The sequence below is a fragment of the Phacochoerus africanus genome, chromosome 4 (genome assembly GCF_016906955.1).
Source record: "Phacochoerus africanus isolate WHEZ1 chromosome 4, ROS_Pafr_v1, whole genome shotgun sequence".
Classification (NCBI taxonomy): Eukaryota; Metazoa; Chordata; class Mammalia; order Artiodactyla; family Suidae; genus Phacochoerus; species Phacochoerus africanus.
In genome coordinates, this window is record NC_062547.1 from 75409288 (window position 1) to 75418301 (window position 9014).

The window sequence follows — 9014 nt, forward strand, 5'->3', positions numbered from 1 at the left end:
GTGCAGGCGGACCCCGGGAGGGGAATCAGGCCCTGGACCACCCTTCTGGAGCCACAGCTCACTCTGGGGGCTTCTGAAAGTTAATTCTATGCGATGCTGGCACCCTGGGAAATGTCCCAGGCGAACAATAGTAACAACAGCCCCGATACATAGTAGGTGCTCAGAACGTATGGGCTCCATGGAGCCAGCATCTCAGGCGTTCACTCTAGGACGCAGAGGTTTCTCCTTTCGTCTGTCCTCTGTCCGCACATTCCTTTCCCCGTTTTTAAGAGAAGAGTGAGGCCCCAAGAGGGGAACCCATCAACCAGGCTGTCAGAAGCCCAAGGGTCCTTATCCTAACACTGCTTTCAAGGTGCTCCGCTGGTGGGCAGGGGGATTCTGGAGGTGGCCGCTGCTCTCATACACCAGAAGGCAAAAGGAAGCAGAGTGGCTCCAGAGAGGAAAGGGTTAAGAGGATAGAGACCCCCCCCTCCCCAGGCACTTGCTCTCTCTCAGCTCCTCTCTAATCTGCCTCAGTTAATCCCCAGCTTGAATCCTCGGTCCCTCCCCTGCCTCAGGGAATTAGGTACCTGGGAGGAGAGGAGAGGAGGCTAGGGATGGATCGATAACAGCCAGGCAAGGATTGGGGTCCAGAGGGCACTAAGGGGGGCACAGAAGTAGCCCCCCACCCATCATTCTCTCCATGAGGCCACCTGACTGGGCCTGTGCACATAGAATTAAATGCTTTCCACAAGGCTATCCACTGACCCTCACAACAGCCTTATGAGGTGGGTGCTTACCTTTGTATCCCCATTTCACAGATAAGAAAACTGAGCCTCAGACAGGTTTAGACTCTTGCCCAAGGTCCCCAGCTGGTAAGTGATGATTGTCTGGAGCACGATTTCCTGACCGTGAACCTCCTAATTTTAGCATCTTTTGTGATCTGCCTTGACTGAGAATCTCCCAAATCATCAAGTCCTGGTTCCTTTTTGCTTAACAGTTTTCCCCTCCATCTATCTCTTTCCCCTCACATTTTACTATTAGCAGTGAGAAAGAAACTGGGCTGCACCTTTAAACACTTGACTGGAAATTCCCCTCTGCTAAATATCCAAGTTCATCACTTACAAGTTCTGCTTTCTGAATAACCATAGGGCACAACTCAGCTAAGTTACTGCCACTGTATATAAAAGATCCCCTTTCTTCCAGATGTGCTGGCTTGCATCTCTTCCACTCTAGAACATTCCCGAAAGACAGACAGACTGGCAAACATAAAAAATGTCCAGCCTTACAGAGACCAAAGAAAGGATGACAAGCAATAGGAAACCGACTACCCTTTGGCACCTATCAAAATCAGTATAAATTCTTAAATTGATGAAACCTAGTGCTAGTGAGGGTATGGTAAAACAGGTGAATGTGTATATGAACTGGGAAAGCAATTTGGCAGGCATGGCAGAGGCCTAAGACAAGCTCAGACCTTATAGTCCAAATTCCAGGAACTCAGGAACTTGGGAAAAGATATGTATACCCCAGTGAGGTTCATTGCCATAGACTTGTGAAAATTGCTATGAACCAGTATTTTTCAGCCTTTTTTCCTTATCACCCCCCTCCTCAGTTGTTTCAGATATTTTTCCTAAAAACTCCTTATGAAATTTTAATGTCACAGGTATACTGTTTATTTGTTTATATATCGTATGTATATCTGCATTTTGTACATTAAAAGAGTTAGATTTTTTCACCCCCCAAGAACTGATTTTTGCTCTTGCTGAGAATACATGCTCTGAATGATGGTATAGCCCTCTGATGGAATGATATTGTCCTTTAAAAAGAAGCTTTGATATGAAAAAGGCAGCTACCCAAAAAGAAAATGTGCAAAAACATGTGAACAACGAGACATGGGTGGCCAACAAGTGCATGAAGAGATTCCAACCTCCTTGGGGATCATGGGGATGCATAACAAGGCCATATCAAGGCCCCATTTCTCCCCTATATCATTGCCCCAAATTTATTTTTTAACTCAGTGAATTTTATTACAATTTATAGTTGTACAATGATCATCACAACCCAATTTTATAGCATTTCCATCCCAAACCCCCAGCCTATCCCTGATCTCCCAACCTGTCTCCTTTGGAAACCATAAGTTTTCCAAAGTCTGTGAGTCAGTATCTGTTCTGCAAAGAAGTTCATTGTGTCTTTTTTTAGATTCCACACGTAAGTGATAGCATATAACGCTTGTGTCTCACTGTCTGACTAACTTCACTTAGCATGATAATGTCTGGGTCCATCCATGATGCTGCAAATGCCATTATTTCTTTCCTTTTAATTCATTGCCCCAAATTGAAAATGTCCAACAATACTAAATGATGGAGAGGCTGTGGATACACAGTGCTCTTCCACACTGCAACCCCTTTGGAAAACACACTAAACATTCATGTGCCACATAATATAGCCTTTCCTTATCCAGATCCATAGACACAAGAAACCCTGGCTTTTTGCCTCAGGAAACATGCACCAAAATGCTCATCCCTGCACTGGGAAGAAGGTGGACACTCAGAAAGAACCCAAATGCTTATCTCTGCAAGAATAGAGAAATGCACCACGGAAGATTCACCCAGTGGTATATTAACCAAAATCCCCAGTGGTGTTCTCAGCCACAGGCAAACGATAAGGATGGACTTAGCAATATCACATGGAGTGGAACAATAAACTCCCAAATATTACAGAACCAGTCTCTCTTTATGAGTTCCTAGTAACTAAAATGAGAAGAAAATTTAAGGAAATACCTATTTGGGATGCAATTATTTTCAAGCAAAGAGCGATTAGGAGGGTGGTTAACTGTGGGGAGAGGAACCCAGGAAGCTGGGGGAGAAGTATTTTGGCTTATGAGTTACTGCAAAAGTTGTTTACCCTGGTGATATTTATTTGGGGTGTTTGGGTATTTAGTCTATTAGCAAACATTTAAATGTACTAGTAAATGCAACAATGATAAGAAGTTATGAGTTAGACTGGGATTAAACTCATGTCAGCATTGAAAGCCCAAAGAAACAGCTAAATCACAAACTCACAATTAGGATTTGCTGGGAATAGATGGTCAACTCCCTGTTGGAGGGGAGAAGGGTGTCTGTTTTGTTCACAGTTGTGTCCCTGACCCTGAGACCAGTGCCTGGTATATACAGTAGGCTCTCAGTAAATACTTGATGAGTAAGTGAAAGTTCTCGGAGGGACAAGGCCTGTTTAAAATCCCATTTTTTTTTTTTTTGGAGTTCCTGTCGTGGCTCAGTGGTAACAAACCCGACTAGTATCCATGAGGATGCAGATTCAATCCCTGGCCCCGCTCAATGGGTTAAGGATCTGACATTGCCATGAGCCGTAGTATAGGTTGCAGACAAGGCTGGGATCCAGTGTTGCTGTGGCTGTGGTGTAGGGTGGTAACTGCAGCTCTGATTCGACTCCTAGCCTGGTAGTTTCCATATGCTGCAGGTGTGCCCTAAAAAGACCAAAAAAAAAAAAAAATCCCACTTTTATTTTATTTTTGACTGTGGCGTGCAGTGGCTTAATGTGGGATCTTAGTTCCCAGACCAGGGACTGAACCCGGGTCCTAACCACTAGACCACCAGGGAACTCCCACGAAAATATTGGGTCTTTTTCTCTTTTGCCCACTCTGCAGCATATGGAGTTCCCAGGCCAGGGATCAGGTCTGAGCCATAGCTGCCACCCAAACTGCATGTGTAGCAGTGCTGGATCCCCAATTCTCAGTGCCAGGCCAGGGATCGAACCTGTGTCCCAGTGCTCCCAAGACACCACTGATCCCACTGTACCACAGCAGAACTCCTAAAGATCTCATTTTTGAAAAGAACCATATATGTGTGTTTGTTGAGTCTTATATATACATCTAAAAATGTATCATAAAGAATAATTAAAATTTTTTTAAAACAAAAAACTTTAAAAGAAAAAAGAAAAACAAAAAAATGCATCTTATAAAATGTATATACACTAAACATGTGTTATGTAGTATATATTGTAAACACAACTTTATCTTTTTTTTAGGGCTGCTCCTATGGTACATGGAGGTTCCCAGGCTAGGGGTCAAATCAGAGCTGTAGCCACCAGCTATAGCCACAGCAACACCAGATCCAAGCCTCATCCTCGACGTACACCACAGTGGCAATGCCAGATCCTTAACTCACTGCGAGGCAGGGATTGAACCCGCAACCTCATGGATACTAGTCAGGTTCTTAACATGCTAAGCCACAACAGGAACTCCTAAACACAATTATTATATATTATATAATTCATACTTGTACATTAATCTATGTATATATGAAACGTATATTAATATATATTTAAAAGAATCACACACATCAGGGTTCCTCCACCACAGCATCAATATGAACTAATCTCCAAGATGCTTTCTTATAGAGAGGAAGAAAGAAAACCCAAACCACTGGATGATAAAGATATGGGTCTAACGTTTTGTAAGAACATGAACAAAGACACCCAGCACTATAGCTGTAGTTACCTGCACCTGTGCGTGGATCATATGCTTATCCCCATTTTGCAGACGTGGCAACTGAGGCCCAGAGAGTTATATGCTAAGTAACCAAAGTTACTTACTACTCAGCGCCATACCCAAGAGCAGACAGACGGTAAGTAAGTGAATAGGTGGGCCACATGTCAGTTCCATTCCTTGTGTCTGGCTTTTTTCACTCAGCATACTTATTTTGAGGTTCATCCACACTGTTTTTTTTCCACACCCAAAGCGTGTGGAAGTTCCCGGGCCAGGGATCGAACCCAGCCACACTTGCGACCTGCACCACAGCTGCGGCAATGCCAGATCCCTAACCTGCTGCACCACACGGAACTTCCATCATCCACATTGTTGAGTGGACTGAGAGTTCCTGCCTTTTTATCACTGACTAGTATTCCGTTGTCTGGATAGGTTACCATGTTTATCCTTTCACCAGCTGATGTTCCCCGTTCTGGACTATTACAAATAAAGCTGCTATGGACCTCCATGCATAAGCCTTCGTAGGAACATTTGTTTTCATTCTTCCTGGTAAATGCCTGGGAGTGGAAGGGGTCATACGCTAATGGCGTTTATGTACAAGTCTTTCATGGCCATGGGCTTTCATTTCTCTTGGGCAAAGACCCAGGAGTAGAGATGGGATCCCAGGGTGGTAAGGTGTGTGTTTAACTTTTTAAGAACCTGCCAAACTGTTTTCCGAAGTGGTTGCACCATTTGACACACCCTCCAGCAGGGATCAGGGATTTCAGTTGCCCAACATCCAGGGGCCAAGATGCATCATTTCAGACCCTATGAATGATGGGGAGCATGCCAATCAGATGGCAGCAGGGGTGGAGGAGAGAGCAAGGTGAAGGGTAAATCCAGCAGAGGCTGGATTCTGCAGGGTGCTGCTGGCCCCCTTTCCCCCTGGAACCCCAGGAGGAAAAGCAGCTACAGGTTTGGGGTGGGGATCCTAAATCCAGACCTGAATTCCACCCAGGGCTTGTCACTTCCCTGTCTTGGCAGGGATGGCCAGTTCGCCTGGTGACTCTCAGAGTCCAGGGCCTGGCCTCGGGAAGTCATAGATGGGGCTCAAGCCTCAAACCCCATGTTGGCCCTAAGTGATCTCCAGATGTGTCTGGTGGGGACATTTGCCAGTAAACGACTAGAGTCTTTGACTCCTTGTCCTTCTCTGCTTCTAGGTCTTTACCTCAAGGAACGAAGCAGGCGCCCAAGGCACTGACAGGAGTCACCCAGCCTGGGTTTATGTCCCAGCGGTGTGATCCTAGGCAATTCACCTCAACTTACTGAGCCTGTTTGCCCATCTGTAAATGGGCCTGGGGGGCACATGGTCTTCCTGGCAAGGATGAAATAGATGATATTTGCAAAGTGCCTAGAACAGGACCCACTGCAGCTCTGTCTTAGCAACTGGGAGCAACCTAAGCACTCAGCCTTAGACAATCATGGAGGAGATGGCACAGGATGGGGGAGTAAGGCAAGCTCCCAAGAATTGTAAGTGGTGTGGGGAAAATACTGGCCATTCGATCTTCACGGGGGAGGGGGGAAATAGCACCAATTTAATAACAATGGCAAACACGCCTGCACCAAGCTCATTTCGCAGCCCACCACAGTTCAAAGCAATCCAGGGCTTGCAAGCTTTTTCTGCAAAGAGTTAGAGAGTGACTCTTTTCAGCCTTGTGGGCCAGACGGTCTCTGCGGCACACACTCGGCTCTGCGCTTGCAGCTGGAAAGCTGGTGTGGGCATGTCAACGAGTGGGCATGGCCGGGTGCCAATAAAGCTTTATTTATAAACACTAAACTGTGAATTTCGCGTGATTTTCACTTGTCACAAAATTATTATTCATTATTCTTTTGAGGCCTTTCAACCATGTAAACATTCTTAGCTGGATGGCTGAACAGAAAAAATCCAGTCCCCGCCTCCTCCCACCCCATACATTCCCATGGTACAGGTGAGGAGGCTGAGGCACAGAGAGGTTGAGGGGGTTGCCCAAGGTCACACACCCAGTAGGCCTTTTCAGTGTTTTTCCAGGAGGGGTGGGGGTGGGGGTCCAGGCTTCCCAGTAGAAGCCACTGTGCCCAGCTTCACAGAACTTTCTCAGCCTTCAGATGGTCCCTCTGCCAAGCATCACTATTCCCTTTTGAACCCTCAAGAGCCCTGGGAGGTGCAGGTATCATTATGCCCATTTTATAGATGAGGAAATTGAGGCCCACAGGTGGCCCTGAAGCCCTAATAACAGCTTACATTGTGTAGGCAACTATTTCCGGCTATTATGCCATTTCATGCACAAACAGCCCTCCAGGCAGGCAGGAAACTCTCATTAGCTTGTTTGATGGAAGAGGCTCACTCTGACCCAGAGAAGAAAATGACTTGCCCAGGATCACACAGTGGGTAAACTGCATGTCCAGGGGCTGAGCAATTCTGGGGCCCCTCCACTATCACCCGTGACTCTCGCCTGTACAGCATCTGTCTCCCTTGGTGGGGGTCAGATGTCTGATCTTTGTATGCTTTGCCTTGTCTCCGTCCCCTGGCTTGGGTTTCAGGCTGGCATGAACTAGGTCCCTGGGGCTGACATGTGGGTGAGGCATTTATGGAGATTCAACCTTTAAGGGGGGAGGCACCAAAAGCTCAGCTGTCAAGATAACTAGTCTTTTAAAGTATCTGCAGGGAGTTCTCTTGTGGTGCAGCAGGGGTTAGGGATTCAGCATTGTCACTGCAGCTGCAGCGGCTCAGGTCCCTGTTGTGCCAAAGGTTTGATCCCTGGCCCGGGAAATTCTGCATGCCACAGTACAGCCAAAACATAATAATAATCCGCAGAAAATCTACAAGGAAGAAAATGCCATCTTTAAATAAAGTCCAAATTGGTATTACTGATTTTCTATTTTTTGGCCATGCTCAGGCATGTGGATATTCTCAGGCCAGGGATTGAACTCATGCCACAGTAGTGACCAGAGCCACTGCAGAGACAACACCATATCCTTAAGCACTAGGCCACCAAGGAACGCCTACTGATTTTTTAAAATACATACATACGTACATATAAATATATATTTTTCTTTTTACGGTGATGTCTGCGGCATATGGAAGTTCCCAGGCTAGGTGTCAAATCCAAGTTGCAGCTGCTGGCCTACACCACAGCCACAGCAACACTGGATCCAAGCCACATCTGTGACCTACACCACAGCTCATGGTAATGCCAGATCTTTCACCCACTGAGCGAGGCCAGGGATCAAACCCACATCCTCACAGAGACAACATTGGGTCCTTAACCAGCTGAGTCACAACAGAAAATCTATACTGATTTTTTTTTTTTTTTTTGGCCTCCTGCTCCAACCTGAGGCCTGTAGGTCCAGAGAGATGGAAGACTAGATTTGAGGGGGCCTGGGGAGGCACTGAGAGGGATGGGAAGAGCATCCCAGGTGGAAGGAACAGCCTAAGAGAAGGTATGGAGGCTGAGAAGCCTACTGAGTAGCTGGTGGGAGAAGGAGGAGCAGCCAGGTGGGGCTTTGAAGGTCAGGTCTTCCAGGAGGCTGCCCCCCCCTTTCTGCAAAATTCAGGGATGCCGGTGGAGGATGAGACGCGCCATCAGCCCTTCCTGCCACCCCTCCTCCAGCTGCCGAGCGCAAGGCCAGGAGTGATTCAGAGTGAGCCTGGCCTAGGCTTGGCTCCAATCCCTTCCTCCTGCCAATAGCTAGCTCTCTCTTCTCCTTTGGATTCAGTTGGAAAAAAAACAAAAAACAAAAAACCCTCTCCCCCCCCCCCCCCCCCCCGCTGGGAGGAATTTGACATGGCAGCGGGCCCAGGCCTCCACCCTCCCCCAGGCCATCCTCTGCCAAGCACGACGTGGCCAAACTGGGGGACCCTCTGAGGATGGCACCCCCCACCCTGGACACAGAGGAGCTCCTGGCCTCAGTGATTCTTCTAGGGGGCCATAGCGCCCCTCCAGGACTCAGCCCGGCACCCCACTCCCCGCTCGGCCCCAGACCATCTGTTCATCATTGAAAACCTCAGCACCAGGGCTTGGTTGGCAGAGACTCTGGAGCTAAGAGGCAGGAACCCTGGGGCAAAATGCAGGAGGAGAGGGCTTGCCCAAGCCTCAGTGCCCCCTCCTTGCTCAGGGTGGGCCAAGCTGGGCTTCTGGGCCCCCTGAGAGATCAAGACCCCTACATACGTCTGCACACACCCACATGGACCCATTTCCTCAGTTCCCCCACAACCCCGCCCCGCGGGAACCAGGCCAAACTGAGTCCCAGCCAGCCGCCTAGCAAGGCCTCGCCAGGCCACGAAGTCTCCCCACAAACACAAACACGCCCTGCCCCATCTCCCCCCTCCTCTAATTCCAAAAGCAGATCTGCTGGATGTGGAAGTGGCTCGTGGCTGCTGGAGGTGGCTGCCCTGCTGCCAGGACAGGGGGTCCTGTCCTGACCTTAGCCCTGGGGGACCCCTGCCTGGTTCTTCTTGCTACATCTGCTCTTCCCTTTCTCAGCCCAGTGAACCCCAGGGGCTCCCCCAGGA